Source organism: Hoplias malabaricus, chromosome 10, assembly GCF_029633855.1.
Source record: "Hoplias malabaricus isolate fHopMal1 chromosome 10, fHopMal1.hap1, whole genome shotgun sequence".
NCBI lineage: Eukaryota > Metazoa > Chordata > Actinopteri > Characiformes > Erythrinidae > Hoplias > Hoplias malabaricus.
In genome coordinates this window covers 18,160,404-18,176,509 of record NC_089809.1, presented here as the reverse complement: position 1 = coordinate 18,176,509, position 16,106 = coordinate 18,160,404, and the positions used below count along the sequence as shown (strand labels likewise).

The 16,106-nt window shown below is 38.6% G+C and overlaps 1 protein-coding gene across 5 annotated transcripts in view; it reads right to left on the bottom strand.

Moving 5' to 3' along the window:
- pard3aa (par-3 family cell polarity regulator alpha, a) overlaps positions 1-16,106 on the bottom strand; it is a 469,619-nt gene that overhangs the window by 270,399 nt on the left and 183,114 nt on the right. The gene's annotated exons all lie outside the window — the stretch shown is intronic.

The following is a 16,106-nucleotide window of genomic DNA, read 5'->3' as shown; positions in this document are numbered from 1 at the left end:
GGTCAAAACCTCTTCTCCAAAATGGTCATTTTTACAAGAGAAAGGGGGGGGGGGATCAATAAATCAATAAGTGAATAAAATTAAAAATGATTATTAATAACAATAAAATAAATTAAATATATAAATAAATTAATAAATCATTTCGTAACTTGCATTGGTTGAATGTTGATAATTTTTTCACATGATATGACCAAGACCTTGGGTTTATGAATTCAGATTATTAGGATTATCTCACAGGGTTACAACAATATTTTAACCTCATGGCAGTTTCATAAGTGTATTAGCTGCTTTTGCTAAAAACTTTCACTTTAATACATGCTTAAATAAAGAGAGGGTTCCTCATTGCTGCTTTGCCCTCAGGCCTCTAGTGTTAATGGTGCAGTTGTCACCTGACAACCCAGAGGACAAATACAAACACTCAGGGCACCAAATCCACACACTATCAGAAAAAAATATATAATAATAAAAAATATTTAAAATATGTTAGTATATAGTTTCAGCCGAGAATTGCATGAGCTTATGGCTGCCTTTCCATGATTAATCATCATTTGGAGGTGATTAAGAGGGAGGACAGTGTCTCTACTGGCAAACGGAGTGATTAATCTATCTTTCAGCTATGAAGGTCACTGGCTATGGGTACGATCACAACCATGAAACAAAACCGTGCAAATATTGATACAAATTAGGAGAAAACTACTACAATGCAGAGGAAAAAAACATGGCTTTAAGCCTAAATTATTTTAGCCATAATTTACATCTGTCTAAACATATGCATATAATCAGATATGATCTACTTCTCTAACCATAGCCATATTCAATCGATTTCATCCTTATCAGAATTCAAATGGCCACTTCTCACTCTAGGAGTAAAAATGAATGGTCTGAGCCAAGTCAAGAGTCTATCAGCAGCAGGTAGAGTCATCTGTATTTGCGTGATCAAGTGAGATGATTAGCTTGCTGAAGAGCCGTCTGTTCTTCTCACTAATAAATGAGGTGTTTCTGACTGAAGACACTTCGTATCATCCTATGAATAATTTAGCAGGATAAAAAGCCTGGCAAAAGCCACTGATACACATCATTAGAGAGCAACAGGCCCATTTCAGAGATGACCACACCATGCACCATGTCTCGGCCTTATGCTGCATGTTTATTTTTTGCTTGAATTATACCTTATGGTAGAAGTGGAGTACTCAGGTGATGGACTGAAACATGCTGCTGCTGCTGCTGCTACTCCATTCAAAATCTAAAATATGTGTTTTGTTGTTTTTCTTCTACTATCATAACATATACTCAGAAATAGTTTTGTTTAGTTCCAAAGCCAAATCAATGATAATCTGCTGTGTTTTGTATGATAGAGAAATTTGGGCATTTTTTGTGTGAAAAGAACACATGCCAATAACTTAAATCATAATCAATATTATTTACTTGTGCAGGGAAACAGCATAGTGTACAAGAAAATTATACAGATATAAAAAAAAATAACACTTTTATGGTTAGGTAAATAAATGAAGAAGGACACAAAATATCTCCAAAATGTCTCCAGTTTTTACTGTCGCTGCATGATACATAAAACTAAATTTGCAAACCAAGATTAGCAAATGTAAAGAATTTCATAATCTCACATTTATGGTCAAAAGTCATGCTAAATAATGTTTGGATTGATTATCTTAAATTTAACTTTATCATTCTTTATCTTAATCTTTAACTTTATCCTTTATTTATGACATAGCACTTAGTAATAGTAATATAGTGACCTGAAAAGGGAAAACTTGGGACACTAATATTTAGGTTTTAAAAAAACAACACTATACACAATATGATGACATATTTGGCAAGGTTTTTCTAATAGAGTGTTAGGTTATTTTTTTAATACTCAAACATATGGATACATTTAGAAGAGAATCTATCAGACATTTCTATGCAATAAAGAACAATTTACATTTACATGGTTACTGCATAAATGAACCAGTTATAATGCATCTTTGGAGGTAGTTTAAGGTGTAGCCGGCCACATCACAACACTATATCAGTAGTGTGAAAATAACACGTCCAGATGCGTCCTCAACAGTAACAAATTACCACCCATGTTAACCGTGACATTTCCCTAGTTTCTCTCAGTGTTTCCTCTCCTGTTCATTTATAAGTTGACCTAAAGCCACACCACCTAATGACAAAAATGTGTGTTAATACCAGATGTGAACAGCACCTTACAATTAGGCATTGCAGATTAGGGCTTCACAATATACCGTTTTAACAGCATCATCATCATCATCACAATGTTACATCACAAGATTTGCAAAGTCACATTTCCGTCAACTTTGATCAAAAACATTCTGGCATCTAAAGCCTGCACTTGGTAATGTTAATCGACAAAGTTGGAATTAAGCAATCATAATTTAAATTTGATAGATTAAAAAAAATACAGGTTTCATCCTTACCATAAGATGAAACAGTATGGACAGGGCAGACTTTTCTTTTTTTTTTATTAAGAAATGGCAAAGAAAGGCTGAATCTGCTGACTACAGCCTCAACAAAGTAGACAAGTGGAAGGGGAATGGGGGAGTGGAGGAAACACCGACATGGTCTGCGAAATCACACAGTGCCTGTCTAACAGTGTAAACAAAGTGCTTTGAAGCACTTAGAGTTCTACAATGCTGTAACCACTACTACGTCTTGATTTAAACAAGGTCTATTGCTATTTGGTGTCATTTAAGTTCAGTGCTCTGTTTTAACCACGAGTACAAATATGTAGCATCTCACATATTCCTTCTAGATGCCGTCCTTCTTCATTCACCGAAATATCATGCAGCCTTGCTCCTGGACTTTTATTGGTATAGTATTGTGTGATTATCTGAAATTTGTTCTTCAGATTTGAAGGCAGTCTCACTACGATACACCAACCACTTCATCATATACTTGCTATTGTTCCAGTGTTTGCAAGGAAGCCACACAGATGTTGTCCTATTTTCTGAATTTCCACTGATAAAACTCAACTGAAATGACTGAGCTCCCTGCCCAAACATCTGCGCTGATTGCAGCCTAGCAAACAGTGTATGATGTATTCATGAGAAAATCAGACCTACCATGAGTTTCAGAATCCTATGGGACAAGTCTTATAAATATATTTCAGGGACTGCATACTTCAGTGTTTTTTTGTTTTATTTGAGGGCATGACTAGAATGGACCAACTGGCATATCTTTTATTTCACAACACAATGCAGAATAGTGTTCCTGCCCTTACTCAAGAAGAACATTCATCCACCAATGAATTTCCAGGAGCATAGGAGAAATGGGAAAGAAGTAAAGAACAAACACAGGAAGGGAAAGACTGAGGCAGTCAGCCTTGGGAAGCACACACGGTTAATACCCTTTACAGCCTGGTCCAGACCTCTGTGGTATTAAGGTAGCTGCTTTATTTTTAGTCAGATCAGGCAGCACACTCGTTGTCTAGCTCAGCAGGGCAGCCATCCATGACACAGCAGCCACTTCACAGTCTGTCCCAAATGGACAGAGGATGGAAATGTTTTATAACAACACCGTCAAACAAACTACCAATTAATACAGTGAATATAAGAAAAAAATGTGGTTAAGTAAGTGTCAACAAATGTCTGGCCATGATGTGAAATTTTGTATCTACAAAAATATACTTTACAATTCTTCATCATTATTCCTATAAAGCAAGTACAAACAGCATATTTTATTTAGCTCATGTCACAAATATTTACATCATTAAGCTCTATGTTAGCCTGGTTAGTTCTTGAATAGTCAAGTTATTGCAGACTGACAAGAAAAGCACACTCACTTATTCAAAAACATGTTGAAAAGCTGGGGGTGGGGTGGGGGGGTTTCCCACATTTTTGACAGGCAGCGTGTATTCGAACTCTGACAATGTCTCCATACTGTGTGAAGAGAAGACTCACTAATGAATGTACTGAGCAATCACTCATGCTTTCAGAGTGCTCCACCTGCAGTGAGACAGGTCTGCAGAACACACAGAGGGCACCTTAGCCCCCGACCTGCAGTCAGGGATTTCTATTAGAATCCAGTTCCCATGAAACTGCCTCCTTTCTTCTCCTTTCCCCTTTCCTGCATTCCATCTTTTCCCATCAGAGTAAGCCCAGCCTTTCCCAAACAGTTTCGTTTTTCTTCACCACTCATGCAAACGTAATGAGCCTCTCTCGATTTTAAATGGGCCTCTCACAGTTTCAGATGGGACTGCGCTCTCCTCCTGGCCTCTATTCACAGGCTGGGAGATGTTTACAGTTGACCCTTTGCATATAACATTCCTAAGCGTTGTGCTGTAATGGGCACAATAAAGGTAAAGAGTAAAAAAAAAGAATGAGGATGGTCCATCAGCATCACCAGAGCCACTCACTCAGAAGCGGACATGTCTAAGATATATGAATATGAGAGAGAGAGAGAGACCTAATAAATAAAAATAATAGTTATTCCCAAAAAACTGCAAGGGTTTATTGTTGAGCCTAAATAAAATATGCATTTGTAAGCCACCCTCCTTAGTGTAGAAGTATACAAACTCATCTTGTAAACTGTATTGACACAATCATATTAAATTTAATATTTATAATTGTTTGTAGAAATTCTGTGTACACAGAATTAATTTGTGTATTGGTGCTGCATATAAAACTGATTATTATTATTATTATTATTTTTGACAACATAGAGCGTAACATTTAAAATACATTCTTAGATTTGAGAGAGAGTTTCATAACAGCAATTAGGGTAAAATATTGGGGCTAAGTAAACATGTCTGCCCACATTTCAGAGACCATGATCCCATTAGTGAACACAAGCTCAAGGACATCACTGTTCAAAAAAACTCCTGGGCTTTATGGTGCAGTGTGGGGAGTACAGTCTGGCTGAAACTCATCTTTAAGCTTTCTCAAAACAAAGATGTTTAGAAAAAATGTGTTCTCCCTTAGAGATGAATATCATTTTTTCAAACAATATGACATCATGTGAAGAATTCATGTTAAAGGGTCAACATAATTTGGGTTCAGTGTGGTTCATCATCTCTACCAGCTATTCCATTACAATTTCTGACTATTTTAATAATATATAAGTGTGTATAGCTCTGGTAGGGGAACAGCGGGGGGTGGGGGAGGGGGGGTTTAGGGGGAGAGGGAGGGAGATAGATAGAGAGAGGATGGAGGGGACAGGGGAGAGGGGAAACATAGAGAGGGGAGCAGAGGGACGGGAGAGGGAGAGAGGGAGCGCTTAACACATGAAGTGCTTTTCTAAAAAAACTCTGTTAAAAGGTAAGGCCTCTGATGGACGTTAATGTTTTTCAAGGCCGACTAATTTCAGCACTCTGTCAACAAAAGAAGACTGGACTGTGTCCATTCAATTTGCAAAAGCAAATGAAATAGTCAGACAAGGCCAATATTCCCTGCACAAACACATAAACACACACACACACACACACACTCTTCTAGAGTGGTCTGAACCTGTGTAAATAGCCACAACCTGACTACACTCTGAGGCACTGTTTTAGCGTTAGTTCCTCTGTTTTGACTCTGGTGCGCTGAGAGTTTTTACCACAGTGGGAGCCCAAATTCCCCAAAGTCATTATTGTCTCCTGCTAAGGTGCCCCAGCTCGCTATGATTTGTGGGTAATGAGCTGGCACCCAGGCCTAGGTTCAATTATTCTCACTGAGGGAGTGATTTCTCACTCGACAGAGCCGAGCACTGAGTGCACTCGCTAATTCCAATCAGGACTTAACACGCTCATAATCACCAGCCTGGAAAAAAAAATAAGGGGGGGGAGAGAGAAAAAGAGCGAGAGAGAGAGAGCATGTAAATATAGGTGTGAAACATGGGCATGGCTCACGTGCTGTAGAAGGGTGCGAGGTTTAGAGCAGGTGAAGGGAGACGTGTTCTCGAGTTTGAGTGACATCCTCTACAAAGCCCCACCTCTGTCACATGCTACATTTACACTGCGAGGCTCAATGCTCCTCAGTGTTACCTACGTCACGCATATGTCATTAAATGTGACATGACCTCTGCTTTGGGAAAACACGTGCAGATTTAATCAGAAATCGCTGTGTCCATAATTCCTTGTTACACACAAAAACAGAATATGATTCTGTTAACAGATGAGATCTGACCACTTGACCAAATGAAGCACAATCCCATAATGAAATGTAGCAGATAAATAAATAAAGTGTCAAACTGAATTGTTCGTATTAGAAGATTCAAAAATAGAACCAAATATGAAAGTAACTTTTGAAAACATCTGATTTTAACTTGATCTGAAATGTTCTGATAAAAAAATAATAAATAAATAAATAATAATAATAATTTAAACTTGAAGATCAGATTTTTGCATTCACACAGTTCTGGGGCAGTCAGACATTTCAATTGTAGGCAGTGAACCACATTTAAATCACTTGAAGTCTGTGATGTGGACACTGCCAAGACAATGCTGCTGAAGGGAGGTGCTGTGAGATCAGATGAGCCTGGCGTGGGCATGGGAGTGATCAGATGTAGATAAAGGCTTGGCTCTGCACTGCCTCTGAAGACTGGAGCACAGGGAGACAAGGAGCTGCCAGAGAGGTAATCAAGTGTGGAGAGATGGAGGAGTGAAACAAAGAGTGAGGGAGAGAAAAACAGCCCAACATTGTTAGCCAGATTAGCACATCCTCTGCTTTAGGGGCATATACTCATCTACCATATAGTTGTGTGCGTGTTTGTGGTGGTGTGACTGTATGTGAGAGGGGCTTTTTTGTCGGGGTTAGTTAGTTATTAATATCAAATTGTTACAGAAAATTGTTGGTAACAATCTAGCTCAGTCGTCAATGATGCCTCACACATCTGAAGCCAGGAGTCCAACCTTCCCATTCTCTGACTGATGGGATGGTTCTATCACTACTGCTTAATCATAAGCACAATACCAGACAAGCATGGGTGTTGCTTTGTAACTGACATGATAGATCTGGTAAATAGTGCTTTCATCCAAGTGTAGTGGTCTCTTAGTGGTTATGAGTTAGCAGCAAGTTAAAAAGAAGCAGTGGTTGTCTTCACATTTCTCGGAGGAATCCTGTGCTCCTCACACTCCTGGGTGTGTAACATTGTGTAAGATTCAGGGACTCCTAGTCAACAAGCGGAAACAGCAGTGAGTAAATTAGGAAAATGCAGGAGAAAATAAATCGCACTGGACCAAAACTAATACTAGCTAATTTCTTACATTAAATATAATATAATGGTGCTAGGTTACGATACCCTAAGCTCTGCTGATCCACCAGCTAAATTTACAAAATATAAACAAAAGAAATGAAATTAAATGTAATCTGATCAATATAAATATGGAGAATGTCCTGTTTAATTATCTGATCACCAAGGTAAAACATTAATAACAAGTATAAACAAAATTCTGAACTTCATATATAAAATTTTTGTAAATTCTGTAATATAAATCACACATAATTGAGTATAACACATAAGGTATACACACATCACATATTAAACGAATGACAATGTAAAATCTAATGACGCTGGAAATGTACAAACTGTCGATGAGGAGAACTGTGATTGAGGGATGAAGTTCACCTAACCCTCACATTCTCTCAATGAAGCCATGGCTCACTGGGAAATATAGCCTTGATCTGTCCCCCCACTGGCCACTTCTGCTGTGCAAATAAGATAATTGTTAAAACGCAATCCACTTTAGGAAGAATGAAGCTAGAACCAAGTATCCAGCCAAAGTGAGGTCCGATGTAGACTTGGCATAGAGGCTGAGATCAGAATTTTTATTAATAAAAATTTTATTGTGACTTCTAAATTACATACGCATTATTTTAAAATTAAACACCAAATCAAGAAAAGCCAGGTCAACGAAATCTTCAAGAAGTGCAATACTGAACATTCCATACCAAAATTACATCATCTCATTGCTGGAGTTTAACATAATGATAAATGGAGGGGTTTATCTGGATAGATGTAAAATGTGTTCTAGTTTAATTATCCACGATGCTTGCATATAATTATACAAATCAAAGATATCATACACTATCAGCTAAACTACTTCTAGATATTATCTGAAAAGATCATTATCAAAAGATCATTATAAAACATTAACAGCACATACTTGCCATAGAAATTACACAAATTACCTACACACTAGTCACCCACAAATCATCTACCTGGACAGCTGAATTAATTAATGTATGAAAGAATCAGTTATCAGTGAAAACTTAAAGGTTTATATCATTGCTGTCCATAGAATCTCCAAAATAGTACCTTTAAAGGAGAAGGCAAAACCTTAAGTTTCAATGGAAGTCAATGATTAAAAAAGTTAAAAAAGATTTGATGTAAAGTAATATTTGAGCATTTACATTGGTCCAATTCATCATGAACTTTTAACACACTGTGAAGGACAGCTTCTGTATTCAATGTGCTAAAGTAAAAATCAACAAAAATGGAGATACATTTATTGTAGTTTCATTTTTTTCTCTTGCTTTTGCTCTATGCTTTTGTTAATGAGTATTCAAAAAGTCATTTTGAATTTCACATGAATTAAAAATAGGCTAGCCTAGATTTGCAGGTCCACCAATGACTGAATAGTGCTGGTCATACAAGTGTCTCTGGCTTTTTAAGAACGGTAGGGTCAAAAATAATTTGGCTGTTATGTGATACTGTGTTAAATGAACATATTTGTTAGGGTTAATACAATTAGGAAAACACAAAGTTGTAATTATAAAGGTTTTGTGTGACTGTTTTAGTGTTTGTAAAGATGGTAAGGCAATTCATATTTAGGCATTCAGTAGGATTTGGATGTTTACATAACACCAGCATATTTTGTAGAATTAATGTGTTCTTTGGTCAGTTCATTTAAAAGAAGGCCAAGAAGGTTCTACTGATTTATTGAATCAATGTCAACATCAGTCAGCCTTTGAAGTTAGTTTTTCCTTAATTCTTGTCAAAGGAGGGTGCTTCCTTACTCTCTCCCTCATACCCTCACTCATTCACTCCATCCCACACTCACCAATTCCCTTATTCACTCTCCCTCCCTTTATCACTTTCTCTCACACACATTCCTCACTATCTGAATCCCTTCCTCATTCACTTCATCCACAATTTTCTCACTCCCATTCCTAACTCACTCACTCCATCATTGACACTATAATTCCCTCCATTCCTCCCTTATTCACCATCTCACTAAATAACTCACTCCCCTCCTCCCTCACTTACTCCCTCATCATTTACCATCCTTCTCCCTCCATCACTCATTCCCTCACTCCCTCCATCACTTTCTTTCACTCCTGTTTCTCCTTCTCTCACTCACCCATTCCAGCATTTCCCTTCAGTCACATTCCTTCATGGACACATGAAACATCTCACAATCTCGACATCACTCTTTCACTTACCGTCTGTCTCCCTCCCTCACCCCTGCTACACCCCACTTCTTCATTCACTCACTCTTTCAGTCACCCAAAGCCACTGTAAAAAGGAAGGAATGTGTGTGCTGCTGTACAGGGGGCTGTAAGGTCAGAGAGCAGGGTTTGGGAGCGTAAGAGCTGTGGCAGATTCAGTGGAGCAGAACAGAACCAGTTCACTGACCACTGACTCCTCACAGTCAAACAGAGCCCAGCACTCATGAGCAAAGTCCACCGCTGAACACACAGGAGGACACATGCGCACACACTTGGGGCCTACGAAAAAAGACAAAAGGGCAACAGGAGAGCCAGAGAGGAAGAAAACATGAGAGAAGAAACAAAGAGAGAGAGAAAGAGAGGGGGGTTAGATGTGAAGTGGCGCAGTCTGTGTTCCAGTATAGGAACAAAGTGCAGGTGTAATTTATTTGCATCGTTTACGAGGATAAATGGAGGAACAGAGGAGTGTGTGATGTGCAGGCCTAGTCTCTGCTAGCAGCCAGAACAAGGTAGTAGTTAATTAAAGCAGGCAAAGCTGGGTTGGAACGTGAATTCTCACATACACACACACACACACACACACAAGCTGCTTTGTCTGAGCTGCTCTGGAGAAGCTTCTCTCTAGTGGGCTGCCATTTGCACTGTGAATAATCAGGTTGTGGTTGTGTGTGTGTGTGTTTATACCACTGGAAGCATTTCAATAGCATAAAAGGGAAAAAAAAGGGTTCTCAGTTCTCTTCTTCCCTTTCAGGATTTGAACCATAAACACACAGCATCACCTACTGGCCAGGTCTGCTGGACAATACTGAAGAGAGAGGGAGACTGTGTGTGTGTGTGTGTGTGTGTGTGTGTGTGTATCTAAGAATGACACAATGCAAAATAAAAGAAAAACAGCACAACAGAGCAAAAAGAACAAAATAATGTACAAAGGGAAGATACTTTAAAAATGCAATGCCTGGTATCTGCAGGTAAGAGAAAAAGAGAACTACACCTGGGTCACTTTCTCACCTGAGTGACCTATATGCTACAATAAGCCTAAGGAAGACTTGTGGGATTTTTTTATTCCATTTTTTTATTTTACAGTGCATTTCGCAAAACCTTAGGATGCTTTACAATCATAAAAACATTGCGAAATGATAGTGTATACACACACACACAGAGAAAACAAGAGAGAGAGAGAGAGAGAGAGAGAGAGAGAATGAGAGAGAGCGAGAGAGAGAGAGAGACAGAGAGAGCGAGAGAGAGAGAGAGAGACAGAGAGAGCGAGAGAGAGAGAGAGAGACAGAGAGAGCGAGAGAGAGAGAGAGTTTTAGGTGTGTTCTCTCATGTTTTGGGCTCATGGAGCTCATTCCACTTGACTGGACAGTTTGAGCCTGCAGCGCGCCAATGGCCCTCGGCTTGTGTAGGCCTGACAGCTAGCCCACCTGCTGTCCCCACACACAGACAAACTTAAACACACACTCTCATACAAGGCCACATGTGCACACACACCACACACACACACTTCAACATCGGTGAATTTTGAAATCAAATGTTTGATGATATGCACGTTTGCATTAATATTAAAAAAGTTACTGAACCCACTAAAGAGTGCTGGTATTCTATGGTAAAAATAAATGGATATGGCCAGTATTCATTCTGCTCTACTGGTCCTAGTAATACCAATACATGACAAAAATAATCAGTAACCACATTTTCACATTTGGGGTGAAATTGTCCACAGAGGTGAACGTGTGAGTGTGTAATAACCTGCCCTGCCCAGGGTGCAATGCTGCTTTAAGCTCAAATATTCCAGAAAGTCCACAACCCTAATGAACTGTTACAGAAAATGTATTAACTGCCCTTAAACAAAGAAACACCAAGCAATGAACACCCCCCCCCCCCTTGTGGAGCAGTTCCTAATAGTGAGTAAGTACAGGAAAAATAGAGTGAGTTTGTGGAGTGAGTAAACAGAAGGAAAGTATTTCCGGTCCCTGAAACCATTTCACAACCTATGATTTGTTTTTCTTTATTTATTTTTCAACCATTAAATATAATGTTTGCTACTAAATGTTGGTGTTATGTGTCTGGACCTGGCAATGATGTGTTAAATGGTAATCATACTGTCGTTTCCATTTGCCAAAGGTTTACACCAAGCCTAGAAGTCACTTTTAAGAGCAAGTGCTGAGCCTTGTAATTTTGTTTTATTATATGTAACATTACAAATTAATGTTTTCATGAACAGTACAAATATCACAGCATTCTTTGTCATTTCTTCAGTTCATTGGTTGGACTCACTTACTACAAAGAAATAACAATAATATTCAGATGCTTTAATCTGCATGATAATATCAGCTGCCAAAATTACCCATGAAATCACGTGATATTCTCTGTCTCTCTCGCACTCTCTCTCTCTCATATCCTTTAAGGATGAAAATAAAGCAAGGAAAAAACTTTGGCTCATATTTCATGTTTAGAGGGCAAACCCTGACTCCTGGCAGAATAGTGGTCTGTTTTCATCAGGGCAATTAAGTGTTGGACAAGGCGTTCGATTCAAGAACAAAACCCAGGAGCATTCCCCACCTGTCTGTTCTCTCACTCTTCTCTTTCCTTTTTCTGCTCGACTTAAAGACCTGCTTTCATTCTCCATGCCCCAAGATAAAAAGAACTAGCTGAAAAATAAAATAAAATAAAATAAAAATGGCCAAGAATTTTCCTCACTTGATGCTGCTGTAGCCAATCATATCATCAGACCACAAGGACAGAAGCTTCTCTTTGGTCAGTCAGGGTGATTGACAGCTCAGTGACTTTTCTACAACCACAACATTTCCACAGGGTGATGTGAACTTTATAAAATGATTCTTCAGTCATTGACGGCGAGGTCAGTGTGTATTGAGGTGGCCTGTTTAAGGAATGATTCCCAACAGTGATGTTGCTCGTGATTGTACCAGGTGGGGGGGGGGGGGGGGGACTTTTTAACCCTGCCATTTTAACTCAAGGTGAATTGACTATTGAAGCCCTTCACTCAAGGCTGGAACTGAGGCATTTAATATTGACTGCAATGGCACAGGGAAATGTTAAATATTCTCTAACAAATGTTTAACCATGCATCCATTAGTTGAAAAATAAAAATAAATATAAAACAGTAAACAAAAAATAATAATATTGCATAATAAATTTAAATCTTACATTTGAAGAAATGCAAACATTAAGATTATGTTAATACATACTTAATAAAATACACATTTAAATAAAGATATATAAGCTACTTGTGTTAAATGGTTATCAAAAGTATTATTGCAGTTATGCAAAATGTATCAATTAAAAATTCAAAACAATGCAAAGGCATATCAAATATTACAAATCCATAAATTAAGGCTGGATTCTGGATAAAATCTATTTCATTTAACTGCCCTGGACACTCACTCTGATTCTGTCAAGGTGTTGCAACAGTTTTCCTCCATACACCTATGTGAGCCTTTGAAATCAAGGGCAAAGTGAAGGAGACAGAATAGTCCATTTCTGTCCCCACCATTCCCATCTCTAATTCACAATCACTAAGGGCTGATTAAAAATGGAACAGAGTGGCCCTTTAAAGACTGCTGAATAAAAGCAGAACTTCCTCATCACATCACTCCTTACTCAGTTCTGATAAACACAGAAAAAGACAGAAATGACATGCTGCAACCGGCACCTGTACCAACACTAATGGCTGCAGTGCAAAACAATGGTGGCATTTGTCACTCTGCATACATTTGTTTGCACTCTTTCAACCTGTTTGTCAATGGTCAGCACTGGAACCCCACTGGACCACCACAAAGAAGGTATGATCTGAGAAGGTGGACCATTCTCAGTGCTGCGGTGGTGTGTTGGTGTGTGGTGCACTGGTATGAACGGATCAGACAGAGCAGGGCTGCTGAAGTTTTTAAACACTGTGTCCACTCTATTAGATACTCCTACCTTGTTGGTCAACTTCATAGATGTAAAGTTAAAGACAGTAGCTCATTGAAAAAAGGAATGTATCCTAATAACTAATACTATTTATCCCTACCGTTAAATGTACATATTTATCCTTAAATGATCCATGTTTCATATTAGTGGATAAACTAAACTCAATATTCAACATAGGTTTCATCCTCACATACAAAAAATAATAAATCAAATATAAAAATCTGACATAATATACAAACACAAGTAGAATGCAATGCTACCTTTATTAATTAATTCATTCATTTAGTTTCTGTAACAGCTTTACCCTGTTCCATAGCCTAGCCAGAATAGGGACAGTGTCCACACCTACCCAGAATCATCTGGGTGCATGGGGGCATCACTCCGAGGCTGATGGCACTGTGTGAGACTGGGGCAGACTCAATGAAAGGGGGAAATACGCCATGACTAACAATTGGGTGGAAATTGCATACAGTTTTAATTTTTTAAAATGTATTTATTAATTTTTTAAAAATGGGTATCTATGTAAACAAGTAAATGCTGATTATATTTGGCTGTCTCTACTCTTCACACCTTGAGGGGAAAAAAATAAATATGAGAGACACTGGCTCTTGGGTGAGGAGGCTAAGGAGGTGGGGGCTGGAAATGTCATTGGCAGGGAAAAAAATATCACATAACCATAAAGAAAAGACACTAGATAAATGCTTCATGATCAACAAAGAAAAGAACTAATGGCTTTCATTCCACTTCAAAAGCCTTGTCTGTCTCACATTGTGTGTGTGTGTGTGAGAGAGAGAGAGAGAGACAGAGAGAGACAGAAAGAGAGAGAGAGCTTATAGGCCTGTGACAGTCTGATGTTTTAATTAACCTAAAAAAGATATGCATATTTTAATTCATTGTTCTGAAGTCATTTTTAACCCCCCACCAAATTCTGGTGATACAGAAATATAGAGAGGAAGAGCGTTAGAGAGGGAGAGAAAGACCACTCAACACTATCTACTACATATCCACTTGAAAAAAAAAAGCCTTCAATTACGCAAAAAAAAGTTCCTTCTCAGCCACAGCTAGAAGGTACCTGATGATTACACTCCCTTCCATTTAAAATGGCCATTTCACAGCATATGAAATGGTTACTACAGGCAGTGTGAAGACTTAGTCATTGGCTTAATGAGGCAGCTTATTCAAAACCAATAAAACAGGCCCCAGCATTATGCCAATGGAATTAAGTGTCAATTAAAGGCCTGTGAGAGATCAGCAGCAACACATCGACTAGATGCTTGCCACTGAAGTGTAAAAGGAGAATTGTAGAACGATAATAGCACATGAAAATATAGTTGCAATTAAACACAATCACATAAATATCAAGAAATCTGAGGACCTGATCAGAGTATACAAACCAGAGAGAGAGTGACAGTGAGTGAGAGGGGGACAGAGACAGAGAGAAGGGGGGGATAAAGGAGAGAGAAGCAGAGAGAGAGAAAGAGAGAGAGAGATGGAAAAGAGGCCAAAAAAATATCAATAAACTTGAATGAGAATGAATGAGAAAGATGGAGAAAGAGGGAGAACCGGGTGGGCTTTTAAACTCGACAGTAACAGAGCATGGCTAAAATGAATTACTCCGTCACATCGAGTCCAGGTTTGAGTGACTGTTCCTCTAGCTCCCGCCACCAGCAGCAGTCTGATATCCAGCCACCCAGAGCTTTCTCCACGCAACAAAACTCCCCTAATGATGATACACGAGGCTAGAGGACACACTACTATGTGTGGAGGTCGGGGACAGGGCCCCTCACTGCATAACACACACACAGCTAAAAAAGCACAGGTGTGTACCACTGTAGGGGTACTGTGAGGACATCTAAACCTCTCATTACATTACAACTGATTGCAAGCCTTTGAGAAGCTACTCATCATCAGTGAAGAACATTTATTATGTGCTATTGGAATGAGGACAATAGGAACTACAAATATTTGTTTGCGTGTATATGTTTTCATTCATGTATAGTCATTCATTCATTTGAATTATAATCATACATAAAATATGATGTAAAATATCCTATGCCAATCCATTAGAGCTTCACAACCATAAACACACACCGGCCTCCCTGGTGATTAAGACTGTACCTAGCCCCACTGGCACCATTAATGCATGCTCAGTGCCACCAGTTCCATGTGAACTTTACAAACTACATCACCAACAATCACAATTGCACCTCTACAGTGCATTTCCCTAAGTAATCTGTGCTCTCCTTATCCACAACCACTGACTAGACCTTTCAGCTGTTTTCTGATAACTCTTTCACACACTCTTTCACTTAATTTCCGGCCCCTGATGCCGAACTGCACAAGCAGGGATGTGGCCATCCCCTAAAATCCCCTAACAACTCTGCAAAGGGTGCCTGTCACCCTAAGTTTCTTCCTTTCAAATGCTTCATCTACTGCATTCTCAAATAGAATCAGAAACTCCATGAAATAAACTATCCGTTTATGTTAAACACAGTTTTAGCCTAGGAAATGTGTGCACACTTTAATGCTATTATAATGCATTATAATTGATTCTAACCAAATTGGTGCAACTCAGTTGTCACTTTTATTTTAATACCCCTGAATAAGTGTCACTTATTTTTTCACACTATATTAACACATCTCTTTTCATTAAAAATGTGCACTCTCAAAAAGTAAAGAAGCCAAAAGCTTTCTTTAGAGTGATGCCATAGGAGAACCACTCTGGCTCCTTTGAAGAATCTTGAAATTAATGTTTCTATAAAATCTACTAATTTTAAATGATTCAAG